Here is a 16,838-nt window from a genome sequence, read left to right on the forward strand (position 1 = left end):
TTTTCCGAGAAAACAATTTCAAGAGACTGGTAGTGTTCTGCTCCGAAAGGAGCGAGAATACCGAACATTTCGTAGGAAGATATTGATCGAATCGAGGAAGCTTGGACGTCTTACGTGTTAAGAAGAGCGCGTATGTCGAATTTGTTTAGCATTCTGCAGACCAATTCTGCAAGTGTGATGCTGGAAACCGAAATACGCAGGCGTCAATTCCCGCTGATAGGCAAAAATCCGTGTTGCATGTGATTCGGTGATCGGCGTTATGTATCCATAGCAACAGAGCCATGTAAATACTAATTAGTAGCTGTGAGACACTAATCAGAGGCTATGCAATGTGATCAGTCAGCTTTATTACTATGGGGACACTCTTCACACAGCAAGGCGCCTGTCAGTGTCACGTGACCCACTTTAATGTTATTGATGGCAGTCAGGAGGTCTAGTCTCTCGCTTCGGGGAAAGGATTTTTATTGTGACCTCTTTTGTAATACCGCCTCTGTGGTTTAGTGGTCAGTATCCCAGGCTACAGATCCAGAGGTCCGAGTTCGATTCCCGGGACTACCAGATTTTTTCTGAGAAGTAGTGGGTCTGGAAACGGTCAATTCAGCCTCGTCATGATATTTGAGGAGACTTTTCAAGGAAATAGCGGCTCAGGTCTAGAAAACCGAAATTAACGGCTGTGGAGATTCGTTGCGCTGACAACGCGACATCCTCTATCCGCTAAAGTTGGCACTAAACTTCGCCGACAAGCGGTGGTCGCTCGGTCGGTATAGTTCGCATGCGGACTAAAATCACGGTCCTCATTCTCTCTTTTGTAATAAAATAGCGAGGACTTAAGAAATTGCAAGTAACAGAGAAACTGGAAGAATTACACGAATAGGTAACTACTATCCATGTAACAGGCCGTGAAGGCCTACAGCTTTGCGAGGCTTCGAGCCTGCCACATTTTCTAGAGAATCGACTCACAGATGATGGTGAGGTCTGCCTTACGCGCCGCCTCCCTTTACCTTCCCAGGAAGATTCCTGGTACTGATTTATGTTAGATTCTGAATCGACCCCAGGGCCACAGGGCTGGAATTGAAAAATCTAATGACCTCATCGGTAATCGAACCTGTCACTTTCCGACTTGTAGAATAGTACTTGAAACAATTACACTATGGGACCTTTCCAATTTGCACATTTCACTTAATGAGAGTGGGGATAGCTCAGATGGTATAGTGAGTAGGGTAAGGACTGGACTCCAGGGGAGTCCGGGTTAGGTTCCCTACAGGGGTAAAAGGTTTTTAACTTCTCCGCAGGGACCATACAGATTCTAGGTCTCCTGTCCAGTGGGTACTTGACCCTCCTTCCCTGTTGACAAAACGACCTGGACGTGAAGCTGACCACTCGCCTCCGTCTAGTGCCGAGGTTATGAATACTTGGTTGACTGACTGACTGACTGACTAGCTGCAGTTTCAGAATAGTTATGTAATTCAAGGCATAACCTGTTGCACAAGCCTACATTGACAGGAAACCCCAATATATCTTGTCTAAATGTTACTTAGTGCAGTGAGAAGGGGTGCACAGAGTCCATAGTGACCTGGACTCCGTGACAGCGCGGATATACTCGTGCTGAAACTACTGTGCAACAAAGTAGCGCCTGCGCAGAAAGACCGACTCCTCCTCCGTCGAAGAGGAAGCCCCAGTTTCGAAACACATACATGTCTAGAAGAGAATAAATATATTGATAATGGATCTCAAGGAGACTGAAGCCAGGAATGACTGTGCTGGCGAAGGCCAACAATAATTTAATCTATTGATTGACCATAAGTTAGTGAGACAGGATCCAAAAGGAACGACTCAAGCACAGGGGGGCTGAAAAATCTCCATAGTTTGGAACCGTAACCAAGTAACGGTTAGCAAAGTCTATAAATAGACTGTGACGGTGTGTTCTGCAGTGATTTTTTAAGTGTGTAGATTAACACTGACATAATTACTTATATTTAGGATTTTTATAACGATCTAATAAACCCGATTACTAATTAAAATTCTGTGCCTGGTCACTAACACGTGAAAATATTGTGTGGGAAATTGGATTTATTGGATACTTACTGGCCTTAACTACAAATAGTAATAACACTGTTACTGATTTCCCCACTACAAAGCACTCCACGCTACTCTCTTCAGTGTACCTGCACTAGTTATCAACGGATTTATAACACAGGAACTACAGAAGTCTCACTAAATCACAGACTCCCGATATCACTGTACTACTGCACACATACAGTCTTAACATCATCACACTTCAAATCTACACAGGTTGACTTCTTGTGCTCTTCTGTACTCATCGAGCTAACTGCTTGCTGGCTTGTTCGCGTGCTTACATATCCGAGGCTCGGGCACTGACCTTCAGAAAATATATATCACGTGATCGCTATCCAGCCTGTCTATTGGCGCGTCGGTCGGATCTGCAGAAAACACAGCTTCCTCTATTGTTGCGTTTTGGACCTTGTTTACAGGGCTGTTGCCTGGCAACGCGTTGATCAAACCCATTACAATATTATGACACTCACAACAGTCTGACACGACTCGAGCACTTTCCTCACTCTTGCAGATCCTACGCATCTGTTTATGGAGATCAATCAAGTAACAATTTTACGCCTACTTTACGGATAGGTTGACGATAATGTCCTGCTTGTCCTTGCAGGCTCTAAGTGTTTCTGGGATTTGCTTCTGTGTAACTACAGTCTAGTCCGTCATTAACTCAGCGGCAGGATGTGGTAACTTAACGACAACTCTTCTCTCATCTTCTTACACGGTAAGCAGTGTAATTATATATATCAACTCTTACCCAAATCCAGTATGTTTACTTCAGCAAGTTAAGGACGCTTAAACGCAAAATTAATTCCCGCAGGAACGTAGAGCGTTCCCGCTCATACGTCTCCAGTAAAGTAAAGCTATCCCTGTAACAGGCCATGGAGGCCCATAGGGTTGTGAGACGTTGAGGCTCCCACATTTTGTAGACAATCGGCTCACAGATGGCGGTAAGGTTGTCAGCCTTACGCGCCGGCCGCCCTTTAGCCCCCAGGAAAATTCCTGGTACTCGTTTCTGTTAGAGCCTGAGTCGACGCCAGGGCCAAAATGAAGCTGGAAAGATTAGGTAAATTGAAAAGAATCTACCTCATCAGGACTCGAACATGCGATCTTCTGTTTTGTAGCATAGTGCCTCAACCAACTACGCTAACGCGTGCCCCATCAACCTCTGGTACTGACTAGGAAAAGAGAGTAAGTTTAGCTCATATATTATTAGAACACAACCGTGTATAAGCAGATAATTGCTGGTTAGTGTAAATTCTAAACGTATTTATTTAATACCCGTAGAGCCGACCTGTTGCACTACCGTGTTAGAAGAAATTTGTAAGAAGTTACCCACGCCATTGACTACTGATAATTGTTCACCGAACTAGCAAAACCAATGTTATTTGAGACAGCGGTTGTCGTTACAATGTGATTAAGTAAAGAGAGAATTGTAGAGATTGTCAGCAAGACTGTTAACTAGTTCATCACTAAGCCATGAAGACGTATGAGGGAGTGGAGTTATTGCTCCATATATTCTTGACTTCGGCACTAGCTGGAGGTGAGTGGTTAGCTTAACACTTCAGCCATTTTACACCCGGAGAAAGAGCCTCGGTTATCCATTAGATAGGAGGTTGGTTGGACCCCTGGGGAGGAGAAACTATTGTTTTTATCGGCACTAAAACTCCGACCCGTAGCCAGTCTCGATCCCGGCTCCTAGGAGAAGCTGTATACTTAGAATGTGAATGTGTGACAGATGAGTCCTGTCAGCGACATGCCGTAGTGTAGGAGCAGGAAGTCGAACTCCAGTCCCCGGAAATATGAAGAGCATGTGCCTCTGCAACGTCTGCCTCATTGCACGCAACTACATAAACAGTTTAACAATCCAAAAACAGAACTAGCATCAAGGTGTTACAGTTCCTCTGATAAAGTCCGCCCACTCTATGAACAAGGATACGGCATGTCTCGTACAATCATCCATACGTAAAGAAAGACATGTGTTACTGTGTTTCAAGGTCCCACCGGCATATGAACACCCAAAGTATACCGGAAAGAGAATGTAGTACACGTGTAATGATGACGTAACGGCCTACGTCAGTAACGGGGGATGACGCACACTCGTTCACGCGGTAGATGGAGTATATCAGATTTTGGTCAATTTTCTTATTTTTCACTTCTGATTTTCCCCCCTAAGATCAGTGTGGTGGGGGCAGAAACCTTGCTTTCCTTCTCTCAGCACCCATACCGTTCGCTGTTGTTTTGGTTGCATAGATATTCCCAACGAAGTATAGACGAGCGAATATTCTCAAGAAGGCCTCACTTTTTGAAGTTAGTTGGATTCCTGTCTATGGAGACCGAATTTCGCATTAAGCGAGGAACTGAGTAGCGACGTCAATATATTTGCGACAGGGATGACAGGGGCTCGTTGACGCCACCCGCAGTGCAATTAGTAGGCATCCACGTGTGCTATACTTGTTGCCACTCATTTCCTTCAGATCTGCATCAGCAGATGTTCAGACTTTCAAACTAATTTCCTCTTTGACAAAGTACACTTCTCTCTTTACCATTGTGTTTTTCCTTCAAAGTGACTGATGCGTTATTAGGCATTCTTTGTGAGACTTTCAAGGAAAAGCGCAGTCATCTTGTTTATTTGTATGCGGTTTACTTAACCGTGAAGAAAAATGGGGGACTGGAAGTGTAACTACACTCTTCTTGACCTCGGAATAGATGGGAGTGAGAGGTCAGCATCACTCCCCTGCCGCTTTATCTCACTGGTGCCCACTGGAAAGGAGCCTCCACTCCCACATACGTCTTCATGGCATAGTGCTTAATTTATCATTTACAGGGATAATTTTGCCTTTTACTTCCACAGTATCATTAGTTCAGACTATATATTGTGACATGTAGGCTGAAGTTCGGAGTAATGAAGCAATAAGGGAAGGCCGTTGTTAAGTAACGGCCGGTAAACACGCTCCTACGTCATGAAACAATCGAGCCATTGTTAGGCAATACGGTATCTTTTACGCGGTCCTACCCAAGGCTATATAGCGATAAATACCGGGACGTACATATATAGAACGAAAAAGGAAGAAATGCCTGAAGTAAAAGTGGGCCGCCCTGTTCCTTGGCGATATGAATATGGGGACCTGGCCTTCCAGATTTCGAGAGCAATGAATCTGAGACAGTAAAATATGGTCATGAGTTCCGCGGGACTCGAACCTCAAAATGACTGCGCTGACGAGGACCAGCATCAGTTTTAAACGATACACCCGTCCTCTCGTTAGAGAGGATGTCCCACATTAATAAACCCGCAACTATCTGACAGTAATAAAGATATGGACTTGGGCCCAAGATGGGGGCTTGACACCAAGACAGACCGGCCGACTAACCGTCGGTCGTAATGCGATTTTGACTTGAGAAACCGGAGGTCCGATATAAGTTACTTAGTTGAGAGTTGACAGTTTGAGCAACGAATTAAATGTGAGACCTTAAACTAAATGTGAGACATTCGGCAGCAAGTATGGACGTGAACACTGAAACTGAGGAAACTATATTGTTGGGAGCCGTATTCAAGAGACGGCTAGAGAAGACTTTATGTGTTCTATAGTGAGAAGTATAGTGCTTGAATTACTGTAGTTACTATTTATAAGTGTTCAGTATATCCAATTACCAATCTAAACCCCGTGTCTGACAATATCATCAAATGAAAGGATGATTAATTAATCATGAATCGTAAAGGATTTGGATTGAAAGAATCGTTACCTTTGTCAGTATATTATTCTTGGAGTGACTAAGGAAAACTGCAGTAAGTTAGCTGGTCTCAAAACGGAGATTTGAACACGAGACCGACCAGAATAATAAGCAGGGTGTTCCACAATTCGTGGCCTATTTATTTAATAAATCAAAGAAACTGTGATGAATATTTTGTAGGCTTCTGTCTCACAACTTGCATAGCTCAAGCCCCTTGTGCGTCGCGCTAATTCCCTGAGGGTAAACACGGATACCATCACAAGAAATTCCTAGCATCTCTGTGTATGTATCACATTGTAACATCAGTTGGCAGGACTGTACTTTGTGTTAGAAGATATTACACTACGCAGGCCGTTGATCGATCTAAAACCACATCTTAGACAAAGCTGGGTCTGAGATTATCGCAGCGGTGACTATGAAGAATATTCCTGGCACATGGCGTCATGTGGTCTGGTGGAAATTCGCCGACGCGTCAAAGGGGCATACTTGTTCAACCCTAAGGGTCGATACTTTAGTGAAAGGAGCAACCAGCAAGAAGTAAAGAGGCAAACACACGTGCTCTGTTTGCAGGTTTCTTCTTACTGCTTGGGTTTTTGGTCGACGCTGAAGGTGGAAGCAGTAAATTCCTTCGAAACGTTCTTAACCTTCTACAAGGCTACAGGGAGTAACATTGAAGGAGGTAGTTCCAAAATTGGGTTTAATTTGTGAAATTTTAGGTTTTCACGAATGTAAATATGCTGATTGCTAATAAACATGTCTGCTGTTTTTGACATTTTCAATGTCTTCAATTCTTTAAACCACAAAAACAAAAAGAGAAACTCCGTGGCTTGTGTCCGCAAGCGAATTATACCGACCGGGCGACCGCCGCTTGTCGGCGAACTTAGTGCCAACTTAAGCAGGTAGAGTGTGTCGCGTGGTCAGCGCAACGAGCATAGGGGTTCGATGCGCTGACCACGCGACACGCGACGCCGTTAATTTCGGTTTTCTAGACCGGAGCCGCTCTTTAAACCACAATGTGTTGGAAATCGGATGTGTTCTCCTTATCAGTTGTAAAAGAAGTAAGTTTCCTACACATCTGTGCCTGTTACCGCGGTCGGATTTAAAGTAAAGCGACCAGTGCCTCCACAAAATAGAAATATATTTAACGCTTCATAATATTAAATTACAGTATCCTGTTGCACTGTGTAGATCTGACTTTGTGTTCTACTTTTTGCCGTCTATGTGCAACGTCGGTTAGTATTCATTCAGCTTCTTCTATTTACTGAATATCACTATGTGTTTCGGTCCAGCCGTCCGTCATCATGTGTACAGGTTGTTGTAATGAAAGTACCTGGCAAATACATAAGACAAACAGAATTAGCAATTATCAGCAGATTCCTTCATCACAAAAACCTGTACACCTGATGATGGTCGGTTTGTCCGAAACGTCTACAGATATGCAATAAAGAGATGATGAGTGAATGGAAACAGACGGAAAAATGTGGAACGCACAGTTAGGCTTAACAAATTATATTGAGATATTTAAAGTAAAAGTAAAATAAACCTATCCCTATAACAGACCGTGGAGGTTCATAAGGCTGTGATACGTCGAGGTTCTCACATGGACTAGACAATCAGCTCATAGATGGCGGTGAAGTTGTCAGCCTTACGCACCGGCCGCCCATTACCTCCAGGAAGATCCCTGGTACTCATTTTTGTTAGAAGCTGAGTCGACCCCAGGGCCATAGTGTGGCTGGAAGGATTAGGTCAATTGAAAAATCGAATGACCTCATCGGGAATCTAACCCGCGACCTTCCGGTTTGTAACGTAGTGTCTCAAACAACTACGCTACCGCGTATCCCTTATCGAGGTATTTGCTTCTCCAAAATGATGGAAAGTCAGTATGTAATTTTAGTTATTATAATAAATAATAATAACAAATTCTCGTAATCGAAATTTGTTGTTACTGAGTGAGGTCTCCACCTTCTGAGTGGGTCGTGTCATATAGCTATAGATCCGACCATAATTATTATAATTATTTCCATCATTGGTCCACTGTTTTTCCGAGTAGGAGAGAGAATATAAACGGTTTTAATTAAATGGTATCAAGTATCCTATGAACTTAATCGCTCTTAATTTTTTTCGTACAAATAAAGTTCAGTTGCAGTTTGTAACTATGGATTCTAATTATTCAAACTCTGACAAATTTTAGAAGTAATATTTTTGATACGACCGCCTCTGTGGTATAGTGGTCAGAGTTCTTGGCAACAGATTCACAGGTCCGAGTTCGATTCCCGTCGCAACCAGATTTTCTGAGAAATAGTGGGTGTGGAACGAGGCCCACTCAGGCTCTTGAGGATAATTGAGGAGATATTTCAAGGAAATAGCGGCTCCGGTCTTGAAAACCGACATTAACGGCCGTGGAGATTCGTTGCACTAACCACGCGACACCCTCTATTCGCTAAAGTTGGGACTAACTTCGTCGACAAGTGGCGGTCGCTCGAGCGGTATAGTTCGCCTGCGGACTAAAGTCACGGATTTTTTTTATGTTTTTGATACAGGTGAAGATATGCGCACAAACGGACCCTCTAGAACCCCGTTTTACACACTGATCTGTTAAGATCTCGTGCAGAAGTTCGTGGTTTGTGTTGATTAATTCGAAAAGTTTCACAATTTTACAACCTAGCAAATGTGTTTATGTTTATGAATAAAATCATGTGAAACTGTTTCCATTTAAAGTGTTTTGTATAATGAAGTTTGTCGCCATTGTACCTGTAGTCTGTAATTCTAAATAACTTTGTGTAGAACACTGCGGTACAAAACTTTCCTTTCTTTGTTCTCGAATGTTGAAATGAGGAAACTTTCGCGGAAAGGAAACCTACCACTCCATCTTGTATATGAAATCTTTTATTATGGCCTCATTGTTTATTAGTTTCAGTGGGTTTTGGAATGTAGCTGATGTCTTGTCAGGCGTCTGGTCGTGTTACTGAATGCTGACTGTACTTCATTCGGTATGTCTGTGGAGCCCGTTTAAACAAATGAGAGGACATAAGTCTATTAATGCAAATGCCATGAACGCTTCATTCCAGTTCATCATTGATCAGTCCTGTGTTTTATAGTGTAGCATGTAGACCCGTTGCTGAGTAATGACACTGTAAACAACGCCCGTTGATTGGCAACATTCCAAACACGCAACAATGACTAACTGGGAAGCGGTGTTCTCTGCGCTGTCCGTACGCCAGCTGCGTGACGCAACATTATAAAAACTGTTGAACCGATGTTTTCTATACGGTCCGTGCCGAGATGTTATAAGCACACAGTCAGTAGAGTTAAGCTGAGGGAAGTGGAGTTAGAGGACTACTGCTGTTCAGTCCTTGTGAGCCGTTGCTGTTAGAAGCTGATAGTTGAGACACGGGGATAGTTTGGTTACCCATAGTAAGGGGGATGCCTGCCGTTATAAGCCGTTACCAGGCAATGGCTGGTGAAGATACAACAGACTGAATAGACGTAGCGCGTTTTGTAATGAATTGTGGATTGTGTGAATTAGCGATAGTGCTATAAATACTTGTAGTTCCGTTCTGTAAGTGGTCAAATTTCCAATTAGGAATCCAGTTCATGCCAGAGACTGCGCGGCCACTATGATCGGCCTATAGTTTCTTTTTAAATTCGCATTGTGGGGGGTGGAGTCCAGTTGGGTCCACTCGGCACGGCGGCCACTGCTTGACCTATTGTAGCCTGCCCCGGGTGATTATGATGATGGAGAATTTGGTGGAATGAAGATTGGCAAGGGAAACCGAAGTATTCAGAGAAAACCTCCCCCAGCGCCACTTTGTCCACCACAAATCCCACTTGGCCAGACCCGGGATCGAACCCGGGCCGCCGCGGTGGGAAGCCAGCCACTAACCGCTTGAGCTATGGCGCGGCCCAGGTCTATAGTTACTCATACGCTTGACAGTAGTACTCGTATAGCTACTGACAACACCGTTAAGTAAACCTCAACCCACAAACGAAACGTAAGCAGTAAAACAGGTTAAGAATGAATTCGCAACACGTGACTGTTTAGCAGTGTCCACTCTGCCTTATTATAAAACTGTTGAATTACGTGACATCGTGTGTGCAGCGTGAAGCATAATTCCCGATGTTTAACCTCCCCCCCCCCCAAAAAAAAACTCGAACTCTGTCGCTCATGTTTTGTTTTATTCATACCGTAAATATTCCAAATGAATTACAATTATATATATGACTTTATTCCTTACTTACCGTTTTATATTTACTAGAGATTTCCGTAGCTCATCCAAGAAAATATTGAGGTCAAATTTCTTCTAAATGAGCTCTTTTGCAAACTTCATAAAATCTATCCCCTTTAATATAAACTTTAATTGAAATATTTGAATATTTCCTGTCGACTTCCAATCGAGATATGCTTCCAATAGCTGAACTCGACTTGTGGAAGCGTCAGCGGAATTTTCATATCTAATTAAGTTATAAGAATGAGAAGTCTTCAAGTTTCAAGTGCAGACCAATTAGTTCCTCCTCACAATGCTGGACGAATCAGATCTGTCTGTTATTATGTCACCAATTTATTCGAATATGAAATTCAAATTGGAAACTATGTCAGCTTCATTAGTGAAAGTAACAAGGTAGACTTCTTAAGAATGTATAATGCAATCATTTTCTAAGCTTTTTCGTGTTAAAACTATAAGTTGACACACAGTACACTAAACTATATACATATGTTATTTAATTTACACGTACTTTAAAGGAATGAGGTAGAATTGTTTCCGTGCTTAATTAATTAAGCACCACTCCATGAAATCGAATGGGCGAGTGGGAGTATAACTCCACCATTCCTGACCTTGGCACTAGATAAATGTGAATGCTGCCAGTGAGAACTTTACGCATTTGAAGTGGCGTTGTTATACAGGGAAACGAATTACGAGAAATGATTTCACTCCCCACAGAGAGAGAGAGAGAGAGAGAGAGAAAGAAGAAAGAAAGAAAGAAAGAAAGAAAGAAAGAAAGAAAGAAAGAGCATCGATTTAAGAAGGTTCCCAGGCTTTGCCCGCTCGTCCTTCTGGTAATATACAAGGAAACCACTAGACACAATTTTATATAATAATTCAACGTACCTCACAGGAAACACATTACTTCTCCGGTACAATGCCTAACCGTTTAACGCTGTTTAAGGAAATAGTCACCTGTGAGGACCTGAAGTCCAATATAGTCGCCCTTTGTTTGGAGATTGTTGGGTCTACTTTCTGTTCATGTTTTCTTGGTTGCTTAGTTTACTTCTACCATGAAGATGGTGGCGGTGGATTCCTACGAAACATCATTCAACTTCCATCGGTGACACGGCAACACATCCTTTATAATCACTGATATAAGGATCTCATATACAATATTTGCCCTTTTCTGGGAGACTATTGGCCTCATTGATGTTCACGTCTTGGTAGTTCTTTGCTTCGACCACGAAGATGGAGGTAATACATTCCTTCGAAACATCAGTGAACTTCTACAGGCGTACACGGCACCACATGACACAAGATGGTACTTTTCTCACGGATGTAATAGCGTCAAATCCAACATGAAAAATAGAAAATTAGTTGTTAAGCCGTCTTCTGGTGCAGAATTGAATTCTGAGAAATGTGTAACTTTTATTTACGTTAAAATAAAAGTAATTCTATACTGAGCTTAGAGCTTTAACATTTTCCTTTCGAAACTATGCTCATATTTCAATCATCATCAACACGAGTGTTGTGCTCCAATCAGAACTTAAGGACAGATGTCTGCAAGCTTGTCACATGGGAATCGTATCACCCTACTTAGCCTGGGCAGGTTCAAGCGTTATAAAACATTTCCCAATATTTCCTTTATGCTTGGTGAAAAGGGCCTAAGTAATAAATCGTTTCGAAGGACACATGTATTCTATAACACTTTATAATTACAAATTGCATGTTATTTCTGACGAAAGCCCTATGATCGTTTGTTGTAACTTCAATTTCGTACACCGACTAGATGCGAAACATTTGTAATAAATACGGTACTGTAAGCTTGTACTTTTCGGATAAGACATTTCCAAAATTCGACTTATATACTTCTTACTGAAAACAAAGTAACTAACTGCATGGGATTGAGCCCTACTTGAGAATCCGCCAGTTGCGCAGGTATTAAAGAATTTTCGAATATTTTACGGATCACGAAGGTTTATTATTGTGCTCACAAAAACCTTCCCCTTAACCTGATTCAAATAAATCCACTTTATACCATACCATCCTTTCTCTCTAAAATGCATTTTAATATTATCCAACCACCTAAGTCTTGGTATCCCTAGCTGTCTCTTTCCTGCTGGCTTTCCCACCAATATCCTACATTAATTCCTCTTCTCCCCTTAGTGCTACATCCCTCGTCCATCTCATCCCCCTTGACTTGATCATTCTAATTATACTTGGAGAAGAGTACAAGTTATGAAGCCCCTCATTATGCAGTTTTCTCCAACCTCCCGTCACTTCATCTGTCTTCGGTCCAAATATTCTCCTCAACACCCTGTTTTCGAACACCCTTAGTCTATGTTCCTCCCTTAAAGTCAGAGACCAAGTTTCACATCCATACAGAACCACAGCAAAATTATAGTTTTGTATATTCTGATTTTTACGTTCTTAGACAGCAGACGAGAAGACAAAAGTTTATGGACTGAATAGTAGCAAGCATTACCCGAGTTCAATCTCCTCTTAATTTCCTCCTCAATCAGATTTTGATTTGTTACTGTTATTCTAAATATCTGAACTATGCCACATTTTCAAAACATCTGTTAGCAATTTTGTGTCATTTATTTTGCCCTGCATTCTGGTGACGGGGCACCAACGTATACGTACTTACTTTTACGTTTATTTATAGACCAATACAGGGAAAGTTATCAAGATCAGTCTTGATCAGATGCAACAGGCCTTTGGGCCTAATGTTCGATGTAGAAGGAGAAGAAAAAGAAGATGATTATGATGATGATCATAAAGGAGGATACTGTTATCCGGTTTATCTTTGTAATATACGTGTAGATAAAGTTTGTTTCCTGTGAGCTACGAACTTGATTAAACTTGGAGGGGGCCAGGTTTTCTGTAGTTCAAGAGGCTAACTGTCGTTTCGGAGTGGTAAAATAAGATAAGTCACAATCTGCTGCGGAAGTCTGCATTGATATTTGTCCTGTGTATACCTCGCAGAGATGCTATTCGTTGTGTTAAAGTGACAAAACGTGTATGGTGTCCATAAAGCACAAATGCCCTGGCCTGGACGCTGCGTGACTGCGGGTACGCTCGTGCTAAATTACGGTGCAACAAATATGGCGCCTACTCAGAAAGACCAATCCCTCTTCTCGTCAAAGAGGAAACCCCATTTCCAAATAAATAAATGGTCTTGAAACGAATATGTATTAGGTCATGTGTCCCGACGAAGCCCGAAACCAAAAATGACACTGAAGTTTGCCCTCTTCTGGGATTTGACGCCGTGTACATATAGTACAAACTGACGTTTCGGAGGAATGTATCGTCTCCATCTTCAGGGTAGAAAAAAGAAAAAATCCGTCAGCAAGGAACTAGCGTGAGCAGGTGGCTGCAGACTAAGTGGCGTCACATAGTCTGCATCCACCTTCTCGCGCTGGTTCCTCGCTTGCGGATTTTTTCCTTTTTTCCTTCTACCCTGAAGATGGAGGCCTTACGTTCCACCGAAACGTCGGTTAATACTATATGTACACGGTGCCACATCCTAGAAGACGTCATTGTTCATAGTCGCCGCCGTGAAAACCTCAAATCTTAACAAGAATGACACTGCTGGCGAAGACCAGCTCCAACGTACTGGTCTGGAATCTACGTCCAAATTAAATATTTAAATATTATTAGATGAATTGCATGATTATTACTCTTTCGTTTCTATAGAAATCGACATTCATGACACTGAGCTCTGTCTTGCCTATGGCGAAAGCTCCAGTAGCCAGACCACATCGCCGACAATAGGATTTTTCGGTTCTTTTTTGTTTACTTTGCACAGCTGAGCTGTTCAGCCATTTTCTGTGCTTTCATCCTTAACATTCATGGGCTTGTCGCCTTTATCTTGCATACACGCCCCAGGGACACAAAGTTCTGCCATTTTCCAGTCTTTCAGCAGTATCGAACTTTGTTTCTGAAGTCACTGCCGTCTAAATTTCTGTATGCGGGTAACCAGAACTTATATAAATAGAAGAAACGAGTGTAAGGATGAATTATTCATTAACGTCTACCGGAAGTTGCCCCGACGATCACAGTGGCCGGGCGTCTTCGCCCACTCCGCTCAAGCACTGGGATCGTGGATGTCTGTATGCGTTTATTCTGTGTTTGTGTAGGTAGCGACCTTGCGTCTGGCTGATCCCCCGTAGAAGGAGTCCTAGGTTTAAGAAAGTGAAAAAACTGTCAAGGTCCAACAAAGAACTGTAGAGCCATAGACAGATAGTAAGTTACCTCAGGGCTATGCATTGTTACATTATTGATAAGCCAAGTATTTTCGTCTTTCAGGAAATGGATAATCTTAATATCATCACTATGAATGTGTATTTAAATTGTAATGAAGGGGTAAATACTTTTATCTCTGGATTTTTATTTCTGTGTGGAATAATATAAAAATGTTTAAAAAAAGATGAAACTAGAGAAGGTACTTACTTACTTACTTACTGACTACTTACTTATGGAACTGAGCCCTTCTTGAGGAGAAGCCAAATCTGCAGCTACTCAAGAATTTCCCAGCATTTTATGGAACCCTAAGGTTCATTACAGTGTTCACAAGAGCCCTCCACTTGTCCATACCCAGAGCCGGATCAATCCAATCCATACCATCCCATCCTATTTCTCTACGATCCATTTTATTATTGTTCACCCACATACTCCGTGGTCTTCCAAGTGGTCTCCTTCCTTCTGGCTTTCCTATCAATATGCTATATGCATTCCTATTTCCTCCCACTCGTGTTACATGCCCTGCCCACCTCATCCTCCTTGACTTTAGAGAGGGTACACAGATTATAGTCTATAATTTAATATCAACTACTGTGTTTCTGTTAATGTGATATCTCAGCATTCTGTTGATTTGCGTGGGCAGTCCTAAAGGTGCAGTTTCATGTTATGCTAGTACGCTGTCAGTGTTCTACCTTGTCACTCTTATAAATGTCACTTCTACAACTCGTTTCTAATTATCACTCCTACAACTTGTTTAAAAATGTAACTACTACAAGATGATCTGTAGATGTAGAAGTAACATTTATAAAAGAGTGACAACGTAACAGGTTGTGGCATGTGGACCCGTTGCTAGGTAACGACCGCGAAATAAGCAGCTTTGTAACAGCCGTTTCTAAATAATGGAAATATAAACTACTTCCGTTGCTTAGCAATGGCTGAATAGAGATGATATGTTCATCCCAACAGATGAGGGAGGACCGGCAGGGCGTTAGTACGCACATGATTTAAAAGGAATGCATATAATATTTTGGTGGAAAAGTCTCAAGGAAAAATTCCACTAGGAAGATAGATGTATATATGTGATAGAATAATAGTAAAATGGATATTAGAAGAATAGGATTGGTGGTATGGACTCGATTCATCTGGGTCTGGATAAGGGACAGTGGCGAGCTGATATTAATACAATAATGAACCATATTTTTCCATAAATTGCGAAATTCTTGAGTAGCTACTCTTGGCTTCTCAAATAGGGCTCGACTGCATGGAGTTAGTGCATGTTCTTAGTTTATTAAAGCCGCTACGTTTAGGAAATTGATTCTGTTTCCGTCTTCAGCCGAGCAGGATAAGGGGCAGAGCCACCCCCATCTCACGGAGAGTGGAGAAGTGAAAATGTGTGTTCTCTCGCATCGTATGGCGACATCCCACCAACCATCGCCCTGCAGAAGATAGATTTAAGCCGAAATATGGAAATCAATATGTGTGTGTGTAGACCGCCTCTGTGGTCTAGTGGTCAGAGTCCCTGGCTACAGATCCAGAGGTCCGAGTTCGATTCGCAGCGCTCCAGAATTCTTCTGAGAAGTAGTGGCCCTGGAACGGGGTCCACTCAGTCTCGTGATGATAATTGGGGATCTATTTCAAGAAAATAGAGGCTCCGGTCTAGAAAACCGAAATTACCGGCCGTGGGGATTCGTTGCGCTGACCATGCTGAACCTTCTATCCGCTAAAGTTGGCACTTACTTCGCCGACAAGCGGCGGTCGCTCGGTCGGTATAGTTCGCTTGCAGACTAAAACCACGGATTTTGTTTTTTTTTTGTTTATTTATATATATGTGTGTGTGTTTGTGTGTGTGTATGTATGTGTGTCTCAGGTAAGTGTAAGGTAAGATAAAAGTAAATTTGTCCCAGTGCTTAATTAAGCACTACGCCATGAAAACTTAGGGGAGTTGATATATAGGTCCACGTTTTCATGATCTCGGCACTAGTTGGAAGTGAGCGGTCAGTTTCATGCCCTGGCCACTTTACCCCCATTGAAAAAAACGCATAGGAGGCTGGCTGGGGTCGCAGAGACGATCTGGACGACGTGGAGGTGAGAAAAATCTTTCCCTACCGAGAATCGAATTCTGACCCTTCGGCCATCCAGCCTGTAGCTGGTAGCTATGTCGATATTGCTATCCGGGTTCTTATATGTATAAGGTAGGGTTTATACTGACTGTGCGTGTTATGCATGAATATGGATCGTTAGCGCTAATTAAAAATTGGATCAGGAAGTGGCAGTAAAAAAAAAAAGAAAAGAGAACAGCGATGGTTACCCATGCTTCAGTCGGTTTTACAGTCTTGTCCTTTGTCGGAAATATCAAATAGCGGCCATATTGAGGTAACCGTGGTTTTAAAGTGTTCTCCAAGAGCTGTAATGTGTAACGATGGATCAATGGGAGAGTTATCCATGGAAACTGACTCTTAAGGGACTGGAAATGCCAAAATTTCCAGGTTACATTTTCAAATGACATTTTACTAATATTCGCATATAAACCTTCAGACATGAAATTTGAGACTTCCGTGGTGATAAAGATTTCGATTAGGGACATTACAT

The 16,838-nt window shown here is 42.3% G+C and overlaps 1 protein-coding gene and 1 long non-coding RNA gene across 2 annotated transcripts in view; one reads left to right on the forward strand and one right to left on the reverse strand.

Annotated features, from left to right (window-relative positions):
• LOC117282904 overlaps positions 1-16,838 on the forward strand; it is a 168,425-nt gene that overhangs the window by 107,502 nt on the left and 44,085 nt on the right. The window lies entirely within an intron of this gene.
• The window catches only part of LOC111871836 (cytoglobin-2-like), a 126,990-nt gene that overhangs the window by 85,475 nt on the left and 24,677 nt on the right, over positions 1-16,838 (reverse strand). The window lies entirely within an intron of this gene.

This window comes from Cryptotermes secundus, unplaced genomic scaffold (assembly GCF_002891405.2).
Source record: "Cryptotermes secundus unplaced genomic scaffold, Csec_1.0 scaffold1242, whole genome shotgun sequence".
Classification (NCBI taxonomy): Eukaryota; Metazoa; Arthropoda; class Insecta; order Blattodea; family Kalotermitidae; genus Cryptotermes; species Cryptotermes secundus.